General features: G+C 48.7%; 1 long non-coding RNA gene across 1 annotated transcript; it reads left to right on the top strand.

Annotated features, from left to right (window-relative positions):
* The first annotated feature begins 4,339 nt into the window (after nt 1–4,339).
* Nucleotides 4,340–5,096, top strand: LOC135367082 (uncharacterized). Its single transcript, XR_010414351.1, has 2 exons — nt 4,340–4,454; nt 4,916–5,096. It is a non-coding gene; the product is annotated as an uncharacterized LOC135367082 (long non-coding RNA).
* The last annotated feature ends 12,351 nt before the right edge of the window (nt 5,097–17,447 follow it).

The following is a 17,447-nucleotide window of genomic DNA, read 5'->3' as shown; positions in this document are numbered from 1 at the left end:
GGACCGCAACGGCAAACGTCTTCCCGTTTCGTCCGCGAGAACGATCGTCACTGAGGGAATTTCGAATTGAGACAGGTTAAAATACTGGATGTTATCTAACGTGTAGGTGACGACGTGCTTGTCTTTCTCGTAATAAAAGGGTAGTATTTTTAATATCGGTTTTTTCCCGCTCCCCACGTACGTGGGTTCCACGATATCCGTGTACACGATTATGTTGTGAAACGGGGGTTCCAGGAGTACCTCGACGGAGCTCGTGGCATCCTCATCCCCCGTGAACACGGTACGCGATTCGAAGCCCAAAAGCACGGCCAGGTACTCGGAAAGTCTTAGGGTGGAGGTGCCCTCGGAAAGTCGAATTTTACATTTCTGTTCGGTTCCGTCGAAGCTGAAGCGCGCGCGTTCGCCTACGCGCTGATTAATCGCATTTAGAAGTGCTTGCGGCGTCGCATAATAGCCGGGAGGCACATGTACTTGCAAAGATCGAGGAATTTTCGTCTTGATCGTGAAAGAAAATTGGCGCGCTACGGGGAGAGAGACGCGTAGCGTTTCTTCGTGTCCCTCGACGGCTGTGAGATGTAGCAGCTTGACAAAGGGCTCCGGTACGTGCAACCCTTTCGGTGTTTTCAGAGAGTACACGTTATCCGCGAATTCTAGCGAGGCGTCCAGCTTGTGCGTCTGGAAATACTTGTTGAGTGTGTTCCGTAGGGACGTGGTTTCCGAATTCAGAGTGACGTCGCCGAAAGCGACGGGTGCGGCGTGCTCCAATAAGATGGAGGTGGCTTCGCGTTCGCTCAATTTGGGGGGTTTCACCGCACGACCTGCTTCGCGGGACGCTAGCGAGGCGTCGAGCGCTTGCGCGAGCCGAGGGTCCAATTCCACGGCTTTCACGTCCACGGGTAAGACGAAGTCGTATCGCGATTTATTGTACGCGAAAGAAACGTCGAATTCCGAAAGGGCTTTTCCCAAATCCCTCTCGAGATCCGAGGTGACACGAAAAGTTCTGCCGGCTTCCACCGTGTCCTCGAAAGAAACCTCGATTTTCGCATCTTGCCTTTCGTACCCGATATTTAAAAAATCGTTACTTATGCTGAGATCCATCAGACCGACTTTATACCGATTCGAGAGCTGAAGCGGACTATCGAAAGCTACCGTGAAGGCGTTGAGTTTATTCGAGGGAAACTTATCCATGCTGGCGTTCGAGAGCAGGTGGACGTAGATGTCCGACATCATTTCCCAATCTTGACCACGTCGCTGCTCGGAACCCAACTGTCGTGTTCTTTGTCGTAACCGAACCAGCGAACCAAGGAGAAGCTCTGACCGTTCACCTGCTTCTTCCTCAGCACTTTCGTTACTGGCCAAGGCTGATTGGCGTCTCGGGTTACGACGAGTACCTCCTCCGGGTAGAAAGATCCGTCCACTTCCTTACCCCGGTAATCTTCCAGGTGTACGACGGGAGGAGAGGTGTCTCTCAGGCGGGAGACGGTGAAAATCTGAGGCGACCAACTCCCTTCCGAGCTCTTATGAAAACCTTTTCTGTGAAGTAGGACCCTCACTTTATCCCCCAGTTTGAGCTTCTTTTTCACGGAGGGTACGACGGGCTTCCCATTTATCTTATTGAACAGCTCCAATTCGTTTTCGGGCGTGACTTCGGACGGGCTGATGCCCAAAGTCCTGTGTTTGGTGGTGTTGTAGTCGCGCACGATCTTGGGAAGCGCGGAAACGAAGTGGTATTTTCCCGTTACTCTAAAATAACGGAATATTCTGTCGCGTAAAGTGCGTATGACGCGCTCTGCCTGCGACGCTTTGATTACTGGAGAGAAGGTAGAATACATCTGTACCTTCTTTCGTGAGAGATACTCCTTGACGGTCTTGTTGTAGAATTCCCCGCCTCTGTCGCAAAAGATGCGTGTAGGTACGTTACCTCCCCGAAAAAGTCTTATCATGGCCCTTTTCATTTCGGCGGGGCGCTTCGTCTTTAGCGGGAGGGTGCGCAGAAAGCGGGAGAGGGAATCGATTGCCACGAGAATGTAGCGGTAGCCACCGTTGAATCTCTTGTATTTTGAAAAATCGGCGAGGTCCATTTGCCACACGTCGTTGATCTTGAGTGCGATGATGCGTCTCCTATTAAACTTTCTTCTGACCGGATGGTGGAGCGTGTAGGCATCCAGCTTTCTGAGAATGGCGAGAGCCTTCTTTTTGCTCAAGTGATGCGCTTTTCTATAGCGTTCCACACCCCCCAAACCACCCTCTGGTTTCTCATATCCCTCCATAAGTCGTCCACGCAATGGAGGCTGCTGCTGCTGCTGCTGCTGCTGTTGAGGCTCGCGAGATTTGGGTAGAGAAATCAGACGCAATAGTTTCGAGACTTTGGGGAACCAGGAAGGTTTCTTTCCCGTCTTACGTTGCAACAAATAATTGACGAGTTCGTAAACGGAGGAGTGTCTGATGGGCTTGCCCGACACGGAGACACAACCCTCGCGATCCCAGGAAAGAACCTTCTTTAATTCCGAGACGACCCTTTCCGCTTCCTCTTCGTCCACCTCTGGAGAGAGGAGCGAATAGTCAAAGTCATTTGTAGCGTCGGACGCCTTGTTTTTATTGTCGTAGGGGTCAAATCCGTACTGCTTGAGTATACGATACAGTGCTTGCAGTATGAGTTTCACTTTGACGTCGTCACTCTCCTTCGAGGAAAGAATGTTTCCGATGGAGGTGGTCACTTCAATTCTCTTGGCCATTGGCGAAAAGGTTCAACACGGCGGAAAGCAGGAGAGGAACCACCGACGAAAGAACGCCCTGTCCTCGCTGCTGAGACAGATAGCGCTTCAAACGTTGCGGATTCTTGTGAATCTTTTTGTAGGCGAGCCGTCGTAAAAAGCGTTTGTGCTTCTTCAAACGCGCGAACGTATCTGGAGCTAGAGCCACCTTTCCGTTCAATACATTGAGGCAAATTTCGGAGAGGTGTTTCATGTCGGACGAGGACGAACGTCTCAAGACGTCGCGGCGGCGTGGAGGGGGTAGAGTGGAGAGTACTTTGAGTAAAGTGAGGTGAGGGCGGAGATTCATTTCGGAGCGTAGATATATTGACGTTCTCCCGGAAAGATATTGCTACGCAACCTGTGATCCTCGTGCGTATAGTTGTGAAGATCCACGAGTAAATATGCGTGGGGCGACGACATCGCTTGTTTATATGCGTCCAGAAAATACTCCAATCTTTTTCTGCCAAATAGCTGTTGGCCGAAATGTTCCATCTGGTGCACGCTGCGCACGGTGCGCCACAGGACGACGTAACTGGCGTTGTAGGATATTGTTCTAAAATGGCTACTGTCGAAAAAGATGTTTTGAACGAGTAAGAAGATCGACGCGTTGGCGTGGTGAGAACCCCGAATGAAAAGATCGGTCACCTCCTTCAAGGAACCGGCGTCGGTCATGTGATCGTCGACGACGATCAGCGTAGCGCGCGACGTGTCCCACTCTCGCGGTAGCTCCTTGGTAAATTTTACGGAGTCCCCGAATTCGTCCTGCATGCTCGGCGAAGCATATTTCTGCACGTAGAATATTTGTGACGGGGGCTTGTCCACCACGTCGTTCAGGTTCCTCAACACGTTAGCAACGAACGTAGATTTGCCGCACATGGAGGGGCCGCTTAAGATACAGCGAAAGGGATGACGGAAACGAAAAGGTTCGGGGGAAGACATGTTGCGTGCGTACACGTTGCACGAAGAGAAAGAAGAGACTGAGACTCGAAGAGAAATGCATCGCTTTTTATTTACACATCCTCGTCGTCGTCGTCCTCTACATCGGAACTGCGTTCCCAATACAGATTGTCCAGGCTAAAGTTGGACTTCTTTTTCGCCAGTCTGTCCGCCGCTAAGATGCGGTCGAGCGTCTTCATCTTGTCCTGACACATTTCTTGACGTGCTTGCAACCATTCCAGACGGTGGACTTGAAAGGCTTCCTCCACGATGCCGCGTATAAATTCGCGAAGTTCTTCGTTTTTTGTCTTTTCCTTGCGACGACGAGAAACGCAGGAGAATAAACCACACATGGCGTTTTCCACGTATCGGTCAGAATGATGACGCGAGCGCGGTGCGCGCTGCCTTTATACAGATAAACGCGCGCGCGCAAAGAACGGAGAATGAAAGCGAAACTGAAAAGCCACCCGTCGCCGCTAGGAGCGCGCGCGCAGCAGCAGAGAGCCGAAACCGAAAACACCCGCGGCCGGCGCAGAGGGAGCTAGCAGCGCGCGCGCGCATGCGCGGACGGGTGGAGCAGAGGGCGCGCGCGCATCCATAGCGGCCGCTGCGCGTCGCCTCTCTCAGTTTCTCTCGGACCGTCGCGGAAGACGGACGTGCGCTCCGCGCGCTCGCTCAGTTTCTGGCTGCCTCTCGTAGAGAGCAGACGTATGTTCTCCGCGCTCGCTCAGTTTCTGCCTGGAAGTTGCCGCGGGGGAAAAGGTGAGTGATTTGACGCGCTCCTTTTCTCGTATGTTTGCCGTGTTTAGCGGTGACCGCGCTCGTGTTAAGCCTTTTCTCGCATGTTTAGACTTGTTTTGCGGTGTCCAAGCCTGTTGACGCATGTTTAGCGATGTGTGGTTCCCGCCTTGTGTTAGCTGCGTAGTGTTGAGGTTATGCCCAAGCGCGCTCCTTTCCTCGTATGTTTGCCGTGTTTAGCGGTGACCGCGCTCGTGTTAAGCCTTTTCTCGCATGTGTAGCGATGTGTGGTTCCCGCCTTGTGTTAGCTGCGTAGTGTTGGGGTTAGGCCTAAGCGATCGTCCCCGTAAGCCTCTCTCCTCGTATGTGTACTGTTTTCTGTTTAGCAGTAGCGGTTAGACCTTTTCTCTCGCATGCCTAGACTTGCTTGGCAGTGCTGTCATTTTTACCTGCCGCTAGTATCTTGTTCTGTCTTTCTCGTCTAGAGCTATGATGGTGGCGCCATCTGGTGTGATGCCTTGCAACTAAGTGGCCACCTGTCGTCGATCTCTGCAACTGCTGGGTGCAAACTACCAACATGGCGGGCGCTGGTCACTCGGGTGCTGCGGAGCGGCTTCTTCGCCGCGGCATCGTTGATTTTCGAATAAATTGTTTCTCTCCACTCTATTTCTATCTCTTTATTTTATTTTCTGCCTATTATTTTTCTTTTTTATGGACTCTCATGGTGCACAACGCTCAGCTGGTCTGGACACGAGTTAGACTTTCCCCAATTAGTGTGGTGGCTCCCTGGAGGGTGCTGATTAATGTGGGGGGTCCCAATTAGCTCTAATTGCTAATTAAATCGTGTTCAGGACAGTTGGGCGTTGTGCACCATGAGAGTCCAGTACCTACTACTTCTATCGACATAAAGCAAAAGTCAACAAGGCGATCGGCTCGGGTAGTTCAGGCAAATGTCCACAGGACTCCGTCATGTAAACCACGTCAATCGACATATTCGGTCATGTGAACGCAGTTTATGACACAGGTGTTAAGTAGCAAGCGCTACTTGACGTAGTATGTCGCTCATCTGGGACGCAGGCTGACGCACCCATAACATGGAAATTACGTTATGGTCTTACGTCCACGTGTACTTACTATTTGGAAAACACTTGGGACAGCAGGTCTGTGCGTCTAAATAGCTTCCATATCGACACTTCACTTGTGGGCAGTCTGCATTGTCTTTCCATTCCTTGCACGCACACTCCAGTGTAGCTCCTGCAAAGAAAACAGGAACTGCGTGTTTGAAATACTACTGGTATAATAAATCTCCCAAAAGTTAAAACTAATTACAGAAAACTGTCATTTCTGTTTTCCAGCGTATCAGAATGGAACAAATTGCCACCTGAAATACGGTACACACTTCTTCAGTCATTTAAGAGGCAACTTAGATACTTCACTTGGTTTAACTAGCCTTGAATAAAGTCCAGTTGCTTTACACGTTTCACCATGTTGTTACACAGTATGGATTTTCTTTTGTCTTATGCATAACGTATATGATTTTTACCTTTATTTTGTTGACGTTTATGTGTGTATGTTATTTTGTATTTGTTTGGCTATGATGTATTTTTTGCTGTTCCTGACATTTTTCACTGCATTTTATGTTAATCCCAGTGCTCACTAATATCACTGTGCATTCATTATGGAAGATCCTTTAACCTATTCCCAGTGGCTTCTTCACCCATATACGAGGGATGTTCAAGTCAAGCCGGGACTTTCTGTCTCCTGAGTGTACAAATGGCTCGCGCTACTTCTTTTTCGTCATTTTCACACGCGACCGGCCTCCGCGTTCACCACGTGGTGGTCCAAAGTTTGTGCAAAACAGAAGACACGTGCTGGACAAGATGGCCGACAACGAGGTGAGCGCGCACATCGAACAGCGAATTGTCATGAAGTTTCTCGTGAATTAAGGCGTAAAAGTCATCTGAAATTCACAGAAGACTTCAGGCGCCGTATGGCCACGATACACTTATCCGCAGCAAAGCGTTTGAGTGGTGCAAATGGTTCCGAGACGGCCGTACATCTGTGCAGGACTGGCCGGGGCGGCTCAGAGTCCAGTATCAGAGCTCCTGAGAACATCCAACTTGATGCGCATGATCCTCAGCGAACCATGAACCAGCGCATGATCCTCAAGGACCGACGGATAACATGGCTCGAACTGGCTCGAAAGACGGACCTTTCTGTGGGAACGTTGAACACTATCATTCATGAACACCTCCAGTTTCGCAAAGTTAGTGCCCGTTGTGTCCCGTGGCAGCTCTCCGTGTTTGACCGAGACTGGAAATCTCCCAAGAGCTAAGGTACCGTTTCGACACTGAAGGACAGCCGTTCCTTGATATCGGACCATCACGTGCGATGAAACGTGGGTGCACCATTTCACTCCTGAGTCCAAACGCGCATCAAAACAGTGGAAGCATCCGGGCTCGCCAGCTCCCAAGAAGTTCCGAAGCACCCCGTCTGCGCGTAAGGTCCACGGTTTTCTGGGACTAGGCTGGCGTTTTTCATGTTGATTTTCTGCCCACTGGTACCACCATCAATAGTGCACATTACTGCCAGGTTCTCAGGGATCCCGAGGGGAAAAAGAACGTCGGAAAAATGCCGGGCCGACATGCACTTTCCACCTAAACGGCGTTGGGCCGTCCTTGAAAAAAAAGGTTGGGCCAAGCTTGGGGACTGACAATGGCCTTACTCGGCCCGACTTAATACTGCTAATCTTGGGCCAATGTAGCAGGCCGACCTACAAGACATGTGGCCAACACAGGGCCAATGTAGAACCAAGTCTAGGCAATAGCCGGCCCTTTGTCGGCTAGGTGGCGGCCCACCGATTAACAGCAACGATGGGCCAACTATATATGCCCAAGCAACAAAGGTTAGGCCAATCTTGGCAATAGCTAGGCTGGCCTACCCGGCCTTGGTTGGTGCATTATCGGCCAACAAAGCTTGTTTCTTGATACGGACCTGTATCCTGACCAGTAAGTTGCCAAGCATTGACCAGCCTGCATTGCGCCAACTTAGGCCAAAGCAGTTCTGTGGCGTCGCTCGTATTCAAACTCAATTGTCTCGCGGCGGGGTAACGGCGTAGGGGAGAATCATGAGAGCTCGCAATATGACCGAGACCACTAGAATCAAACAGCTCGCAAAGATTTCCTGACGAAGAACTGATTCTATACATAGGTTGTCTCGCGAACTTCCACAAATTCGAGAGTCCTGTTCGCGTGTGAGTCAAAATGAAGGGTGAGGTGTCGAAGTTTAATAAGTTTAATTCTACGCGTACACAAACAACCCTGAAGTGAGGAATTGATTGTCGTATTAGCTCACCATGAAGATAATGTCTATGTTTCTTACTGCTTTTAGTTTGAGACAATTTGGTTTCATGGCAATAATAGCTCCTACTAGGTCGGCAAGTGAGCATCCCGTGTATCCATGACATTTAACAAATTCAATCCAGAGACAGAAAGATGTGGTGCCCTGTGGTCACATCTGTACCAAGCAAGCTCTCGAAGATGTTTGCGATAATAAGCTGTCGCTGGCCAGAACTGGTATGCAAGGTACTGAACGGCCTGGGACATAGAGTTAATGTAGGAAAACTCTAGAGAATGAACTTGGCGCGCCGCCGTCAGTGGGATTCTCCTATCCCCGAGCGTGACCGCCCGGGCGCAGCCATCCGTTGGTTATGGACAGTGTTAGTGGACGAATTTCTGCCCTCTAACTACAGCGGAGCTGCTCCGTTTGTTGCCAACCCTGTGCAGTCACGTGGGATAACAAACGGGGAAACGAGCCGATGGAGGGAACGACGTTCAGCGTAGGAATTAGGGCAAGCCGTGTAATTGCTTTGAGTACTTACGATTTTCGGGATACGTGCAGAAAGTCGTGCTATCCGAATCACAAGGTAAACGTTGTCATATCAAACGTGAATCATATTTTATCTATGAGATTACCTGCGACACCGCCAACCCTTTGCTTTCCATCAACACAGATGAACATGTTTACTGCCTATGACGTGTTGAAGTGGCGTTTGGATGCTTTGCGAGCGAAATCAATAAATCATTACTCATCGTAACAAATGTAGGCATGTATTTCCGAAGACAACAATAATCCAAAGATGTATACACACAATAAACCGTCATATCCATGCTGCTCTGCGAACCAACGGGAACCGGAAATGGCAAAAACGAAACCACCCCCATTCCATGCCCTGGTCTGTCGAGTTTCATGATAATAAAGTGACGAACGAAGGACAGCACACACGCAAGTGATGTAGTGAGAAAATGTTCACTGCTTATTTGTTTAACAAATACACATGAGATACCCACATAGTACGCCGAATTTAGATAGCAAGTGATGAACTTGGGAAAACGAGCCTGGCGCGCAGTCTCCGAGTGTGCTTGGGAGTCCCTCGGGCGGCAGAGACCCATACGGTCATTGCTGAGGCTAAAGAAGCCCCGCTTGAAGTGCTTCGCTACGGGGAGACGTGTCGGCAGTACCTCCGCCTTCTAGCTCACCATCGGCGGCATCCGCTAGTTAGGAAGCTTCGGAGACGCAAGCACAGCAGTGTACACCCATGTGTCTCTCAACTGAAGGCTAGCATACCTGACTTTGTGGTGGCACCCACAGCTCCCAGCACCCCTCCTTGGACTTTTCCGATGCCCTTCATTTCTCTGTCGGTGCCTGGGATAACAGGGAAGAAAGGCAACGTCGCTGCATGCGTGAAGAAGCAGCTCACTCTCGATATGATGTCATGTCTCGATATGATATGTATGATGTCATAGCTCATGTTATGATACTTCCACCGCAGTTATCACGGAAGGCTCAACCACGAGGGGAAGTTCGTCGTCTGCCTTTGTTATTCCCTCTGAGTCAATTTCAGATGGCCATCATCTCTCACATAAGACATCGTCAACATGCGCAGAGCTTTATGCTATTATTTTCACCTTGCGGAAAATTACTGACAGACCCGTTCGCTCCCGTGTCATTTTTACAGATTCCAGACCTGCACTGTAGTGTGTGGCAACTATGGGACTTCACGGCTTCCTCAGTCATGTGGTCATTGAAATTCTACAAGTATACAAGAAAACAAGCGCACAGGGCTACTCTATCGTCTTCCAGTGGATCCCGGGTCATGTGGGCATCAGGGGAAACGAGGACGCAGATCGAACAGCCGCAGGCGCGCACCAGTACACCCGGCGTGTCCCCATCATCTTGTCTCGGGGGGATCGCCGTTACTTCGTCTCAAGCCTCACTGGCCCCATGATGCAGTCTCAATGGCAATGTGACATCACCACCCGCAAATCTGCTTTACCCCGTTGACCCCAGCTTGTCCCTTACTCTCCCCCGCCGAATGCCGCGCTCCTTTCCCACACTTTTCCACCGCATGGGACTTAATGTGGCGTTTACACCGGCCTTCAAACACGTCCTCGGTGTCGACGCGTCCAGCCTTTGTTCCACGTGTGGTGTGCGTGGTGACCTCCATCACGTCCTCCTGCTCTGCGGAGAGTACGAAACTGCTCTCAAACGCATCGATCAACGCCAGTTCGACTTAGCCAAAATTCCCGGGCCATGGTAGGACCCGTCACATCTGATGCAATGCCTACGAGCTGTTGCTGAGTTCCTCTCCAGCACAGGACAAATAGACGAACTCTAACCGGACACCTTTCCATCACCACTTTCTCATCCCTTCCACAAGCGTAATACGGCAGTGTACAGCCATAACGGCGGAGAATGACTCACCACATCATCATCCCATTTATGTGTGTGTGTGTGTGTGTGTGTGTGTAGGAAAACGAGCACGTCAAGCTTAGCGGAATGAAGCAGCCAACGGAAAGCAACGCCTTCCATGACCAACGGATGGCAGCTCCCTTGTGGTCACGCTTTTTTGAGCGAGTCCGACCCCCCTGGCCTGCGATATGGCAAGGAATGCGTGCATTTAAGGGACTATGAAATTTCCCGAACCCACATACATACGCTGGAAACTGTTCTTCCCGCCGAGAAACTAATACGCCACAAGGTTTTTTCCGGACGAAATCGCTCCACTCTGCGAGGAGCGCGCGCTTGAAATGTCTTTTCCGCGTTCCTCCTCTCCCGCGCACATTCTCCCGTCGATGGTGTAACTATACGGGCCGCACTTCTGTGCCCCGTTACGTCACCGGTGTTGCGCAATGGCAAGTAATGCTGCGAGCCCGCTGTGGCTGTCGCCTCCCAGTCGCACATAGAAGGTCACAAGGTCTGGTCGCGTCTGAGGGTTGAAGTTGAAGCATTACGTTTTCTTCGTTGGAGGAGTTCGGATAACACGCTATAATGAGCAGCGTTTTGTGTGTGAATCGTTTGTTACACTTAGCTGGCAAGTATGACATGTGAGGTGTACTTCTTCATCGAATGTATTCGTCCTCTGCTCTGCGGCCGTTCACAACAAGGAACTCAAACACCTCCGTGGCTTTGAGAGTTTTGCTGACGAGTTACGTGGGCCTCTAGCGATTGACCGCAACGTGTATGGGTTGTATCGCCGTCATCAATGGAAAGTGTCTGGTGGTTGCTTGGCGTTGCAGTTATATTTACGTCAGTTGCACTTATGTTTACGTGTTGGCAATCTGACAACAAAGGAAGTGCGCTGTGAAGTGAGACTGTGATATTTGGAAGATGCCCCCTTTGTTGCTAGATTTGTTTGCACGAATTATCTTAAAAGACTGGGTGGTCTAATGTTTTGTTTTACTTTGTTTCAACTCGTGTTCTTCGTCATCATTACTGTTATTATTCAAAGCAGCTTCGCGCCTTCAGGAGATTTTGTTTTACTCTGCATTTATTGTTCTACAGGTGGCTGTATTTCCTTCCGTCGAAGGACTTTGCCTAAGAATATGTTCCATGCAAGAATTTATTTATGAGCACGTCACGTATTCTGTATCCAATGTTGAGCACGTCGTAAATCTGAACATTTAGCGTCGCCAACCACCATGCCTACAGAAACTCAATTGCAGAGTATTGTGTAGGAGTATTGTGCACATCGTAGTTATTTCTGGTAACTGTTTGTCGTTTAACAAACTTATTGTTCAACCAGGTTTCCAATACTGTGTAATACGTCCATAACGCTATGGCAGAGGGAAACAATCTAACGACACCAGTTAGCCTGCTTCATTGCCATCTTATAATATTGTGTTACGTAAGCTTGAAGTCACTAGTTGAGGTAACTGGAAAGAAGCAAAAACCCCCAGTACTCACGTAGCATATTTTGCTACTATTTCACCCAATTTTTTGCAATTAAAAAAACGACAAGTAATTGGTACTAGTTCAAGTAAACTGCTTGTTGGTCTTCTGGCGGAAATCTGCTTTCTTTGTGAAAGAACTGTTCCATTTGCCACCGGGACAGAGTCCTCAGCTATGCAGGCTCCTCCGAGGGTGTGGGCGCTCTTGTATGTGCGTCAAGGATGAGGGCGTCAGGCTCAAACAGCTGAAATGTCGACATTTCGCTCAAATAGTACAATAACTAAGACCTAACATCTACATACACACATTATACAGGGTGTCCCAGAAAACGTGTCATTGAATTATAATAAAAAAACTATGCCACCTAGAATCATGCGGTCAACAGCATTTGCTCTTATTAGGTTTTTGCCACCTCCTAATGTGAATGTCATGTACCCCAAGTTTAATTATGTACATATTTGCGAACTGAAGTCGGAAATTTGCCAAGTAAAGGTCACTTTTTTACCCCACCAATATGAAGAGCGTGACGAATTCACTCAAATTCATGATAATTCACAGTGATATTCACGAGCTACCCCATCGGAAAAAATAGCCGAATATCATGCTTTTCGGAGCACCGGACCATAGCACGCGATGACTTTTTGAGCGCAATCGCTCTCAGTGCGACGAAAGTAGGTTCCGAAGACAGCCCACAGAGTGATAGTAGAAAAAGTCACAGTTCGTAAAATTGGGAGAGGGAAAGCATTATCCAAGCGAAAGTCGGACGTGATAAGCCGTGCCTGTTTTATCTCTTTCTGCGATGTCGGGGAGGGTTGGGTTTCCAACCTCCTTTCGTCGGACTGACAAAGATTGCGCTGAAAAAAATCATCGTGCGCTATTCTGTGCGACCTCCGTAGAGCATGATGTTCGGCTATTTTTTCCGATGGGATAGCTCCTGAATATCCCTGACAATTATCATTAATTTGACTAAATTAGACACGGTCTTCACATTGGTGGGGTAAAAAAGTGACCTCTACTAGGCAAATTTCCCACTTAAGCTCGCAAAAAATTACATAATTAAACTTACGTTACACGACATTCCCGTGACGAGGTGGCAAAATCCCAGTAAGAACAAATGCCGTTGACCGCGTGACTCTAGGTGGTGTAGTTTTTTTATTATAATTCAATGACACGTTTTCTGGGACACCCTGTATGCTACACATGCATAATTTTTATTTTTAATAGAACACAGGATATGTTCAATTTTACACTGTAACACAGCTCAACTAACAATTGTATTGGCACCAGTGTTACCAGCAAATAAGGTCTAAAGTAGCTGCACAGGATGCCCAGAGGATGCAGGATGCCCAGAGCAAGATGAACTAGTTGAACACAGTAGTACACCGCTGGTATGATAATGGTTGGTAGGTTATTTTTTGGTAATGTGAAACAAAGTGCAGAGTTGTAGCAGGAAAAAAATCTCATGGGGATATAGTGCATCAAAGCTATGTTCCTTTAATTTAGAGACGACCTGCGGAGCACCTGGTGGAGTTGTTCTGACATGTTACCCTGGTGAAAGACTTCAGCTGCCATACACATGGGCTGCCCTGATTTGAGAGAAGAAAATAACACAGTATACAACTCCAGTTCCGGTGAATGCAAATGATGTAATCTAACTGAGCAATGATTATAAGATAAGAAGTGTAAACAAGCAAATGTCCCTCTCAATATCATATTTGTGGATATGATAAAGCAAACTGTAAATCAAATAGCATAAAGGTAAAAAAAAAAGTGAATACTGGGTTGCAATGATCATGCTGTCTCACTTAAGTGGTTTCTGGCTCCACTGAGGTAGTCACCTGTAAACATGAAAGCAGATGAGTGAAGAGAAAAGAACGGATACGTATGTTCAACATATTACATAAATATTCTGTTGAAGTATGGTTTCTAAGATCATGCTAAACGAAGTGTACCACCTGAGTTTAGGGGCTAGATTCGGTAACTTCTATTTTGTTTTGTTTTTTTCTTTTCCTTCTTTTTTTTTTTTTTTTGCTCTCTCTGAGCCGTAAGCGGCGGCAAAGTTCAGAGTCAGGCAGATGAGAATTAACCCATTTACGCAATCCTGAAATCTGTGATAGCATTTGAACCACATGGACTGAGAGACGTTTGTTAGCCTCAATAACGAAAAATACTCACACCTTTGCGCCGTTTAGGTGGATGTTCTTTCCCCGGTGTGGACAGGTATTGTGATGGTGCTACACCTTGATTCAGACGAGACTGAGCTCGTTATCCAGTACGTTGTCAGTGTACCCTTCGTAAATTCGATCATGCAAATGTCCGCTACAAACACGAGCAGTCGATGGCACCACATCTTCTTTCCTCTCCGGCGGTCAGATTGCTTCGTGGCATCAAAAGCTACTCGTCTCGTCACTGGGAAGCATGAGACATTGGATGCAAGGCGAATATTGATGTAAATTAGGGCAACCAACTATCCAACATCGTCTCGGCATGTCGACGAAAACCACAGGATGCGAGTGCGATAGACTGTGACTACTTTAACGAGATCAGCAGATGCCTCAATAGAGAATTCGTCAGGTGACGAATTCAATATCTTCCCTTTTTTATATATATTCAAATTCAAACTCAAACTCCGACAGTTTTAGAGAATCGTAAGTGGACCACAACTCCGACTCTATGTGCATCTTGCGAATTGGATACGAAGGACCGTTCGAAGCGTTTTAGTGAAATGAACGCCGCTCGACGGAATGTTTCCGATTACGCCGATGTGACGGCAGGGAGGAATAGACCTCACCTTGTTTGTGAACAAATGACGTCATAGTGTTCGACAGTGCCACCAATAAACCTCTACCCGAGAAACGTCATCATGATGTTGGTAGACGCACCGAAACCAAAACAGATCGGAAGGGGTGAGCTGGGTTCCACGAATGGGCAATTGTTCGCTGCCTCCTATTGAAAGAAAAGTAGTACCGAAGGTCGCGTCATTTTCAGAGACCTTCGTAATCCCCTCAAGACCGTGGCTTTCGGGCGCGACCTTGTTCGCCACTAGCTTTGAACGTAGTTCAATTCTACGAAACTCGTGGCGCTGTCGAACACTACGACGTCATTTGTTTACAAACAGGTAGAGGTCTATTTGGCAGAGTTGAACTACGCTCGAAGCTAGGCGCGAGCAAGGTCGCGCCCGAAGGCCGCGGTCTTGAGGGGATTACGACGGTTCATGAAACGGACGCGACCTTCGGTCCTACTTTCCTTTCAGTAGGAGGCAGCGAACAAGTGGCCATTCGTGGAACCCAGCCCTCCCCTTCCGATTTGTTTAGGTTTCAGTCGGTCTACCAACGTCATGATGACGTTTCTCTGGTAGAGGCCAATCCGCCATTTTCACGCATCGCTGTGCGCATGCGCATCCCGCGTCTTCTGCTCATCTGGTTGAAAACAATGGAACCACAGGTGAAACCATAGCTGAAAACAGCCGCAGCCATCACTACGTTAACGCTGCTATACACCATTTTCCCGTTCCTGAATTGCTTCCGTCATTGAGTGAGGCTACGCTTCTCGGCACCAGAAATGTATGAAAGCACCCAGGAACGATAACGAATAGCTTTAGTGCTGGATGAGTGCACTGCACTCAACAAGCGCAAGAAGCTGGTCAGGAAAATGGTCAATTGAATAGAATGGGTAATTGTGTCGCCTGTCCGCTTGGTTGTTTTGTTGAACTGCAGTGCCATCTGTTTATCTCTTTCTTTCGTCTATCCAGTACTTCACAAAGAAGTAATAAATCATCGTGCACCGTTAAGCGCTTGTACGTAATTTGTGAGGCTCCCGAAACCGTGGTCCAGTCTCGTCGGGTGGCCATATTGATTTCACAAAACAGATTCAGAAAGGGGCACCCTTCCACGCTTAGGGAGTCGATGTCAATCTACGAGTCAACGGGCTGCACTCTGATTGCCTGGCAGCGAAAAGGAGTCGGATACGGAGCGCGCTTACGATTCTAGTGGGAAAGAGTGGATCGTTGGCAAAACAAACAAACGTTGGTGTTGCCGTCGTGTACCTTCGTGGTTTTCGCGTTTCGTGAGGTTAGGTCAGGGTAGTATCTGCCTCACACATGAAGTTTTCCTTCATATCTCCCTCACACAATGGCATTCATGATCGGAAAGAACCACGAAAACAACGCATGTGATTGGCTGCTGCCAACGCTCGTTGACTTCCTCTAGCCAACGACGGGTCGCGTCATCTGGCGCACATCTGGTCACATACAAGTTGTGACGTAGATTGTTTGCTAACAGCCGGTAGCCTATTTGTTTTCCGTATCCAGACGTGGGAACAACGTTCGAAAACCGCGTAGAACAGTATAAACTCAGGCCAGTTGGCGGATGAAATCCGAGGTGAAGGATGCCTATAAGCGTGAACCAGGAATAAGGCGGGACGAACACACAACAGTGTATTCGTCGAGCAAATTACAATGGGGCTGGTGTACTGTAGAAAGAAGTGACATTCCCTTGAGTTCGAGGAACACACAAGACGAAGAGGACAACACAAGGCCCCGGAGTCTTGTGTTGTCCTCTTCGTCTTGCGTGTTCCTCAAAATCAAGGAAATGTTACCTCTTTACCTCTTTCCGCACTCTAAATCTGACACCAGATATGTCCCGCATGAAAGAGGACGCGCACCTGGCCCAAGCGGTACACATAAGGTACGGTCTTCAACCAGCAGGTACAGTTCTCGACCACCACGAAATTCAAGCGGCAGAAGTCTCCGACTAGAGCACTGCACGGGCCCGGGCTTACCCGAAAGCACGGGCCGGGCTCGGGTTTCAGCCACCGAGCCCGGGCCGGGTACTGGCCTGACAACGCCAGCCATGGTCGGCCATGTGCGCGAACATATTTCACGAGATTGGACAGCTGAATTTTCACGTTACTTTTTTCCCCATTGAGTATGGGATATCCGGGGGGGGGGGATATGTTTATTAAGGTTAGCAGGGCAAAGAGCCGGCTTGCTATTCCGGAAAAAAAGAAAAAAAAGAGGAAGGGGAAAACGAAAAGCAACAAAAAGAAAGGAAAGGGAAAGAAAACAAGAAACAAAAAGAAAAGAAAAGAAAAGAGAAACAAAAACAAAAGAAAGGAGAAACAAAAAGAAAGAAAAGAGAAACAAAAAGAAGAGAATAAACACTAGCACAACGTTACATGCAGTTCACGAGTCCTGAGACTCGGAGAAAACCGAGGAGAGCGGCAGTGACAGCCCACTGGTTGGGGTGCAAGACGGGGCCAAGAAGAGCGGCCAACGAAAAGTCGTTACAGCCAATCTGGAGCACACGGCAACGGAGGGTGTCCCTATGTTGAAGGTGCTGCTGGCAATACAGGAGTTGGTGTGGGATGTCCGCTTCCACTCCACAGACATTACAGTTTGGTGAATTTAGCCGACCCATCTTGAAGAGGAGGTGTACGGGCAACATTGAGTCGTAGGCGGTGGAGAAGGGATTCTTCTTTACGGCTGCGGTGGCAAGTGATGACGAACTCCATCAATGGGTCGATAGACCGTAGGAATGAGTTGTAAGTCGTAGTTTCGGCACGGAACTGCTGAGCACATGTGGCACGCCGACAGCGTATGTATAGACGGCATGTGGAGGCTGTAAGCGGCAGAGGTGCCAGGGCCAAAGTGTCATCAGATATCAGGGATATCAGGTATTCTCATCTGAGAACATCAATGTGATCATGCTTTTTCGTGAATTTATCTGGATTTCACGCATGCACTCGCACATATTTGGGGACGATTGGTGTGGCGGGCGCGCTGAGGGT

This window comes from Ornithodoros turicata, chromosome 1, assembly GCF_037126465.1.
Source record: "Ornithodoros turicata isolate Travis chromosome 1, ASM3712646v1, whole genome shotgun sequence".
In the NCBI taxonomy this organism is placed as follows: domain Eukaryota; kingdom Metazoa; phylum Arthropoda; class Arachnida; order Ixodida; family Argasidae; genus Ornithodoros; species Ornithodoros turicata.
Note: the sequence above shows the minus strand (reverse complement) of the source record. Positions and strands in the feature narration are given on the sequence as shown.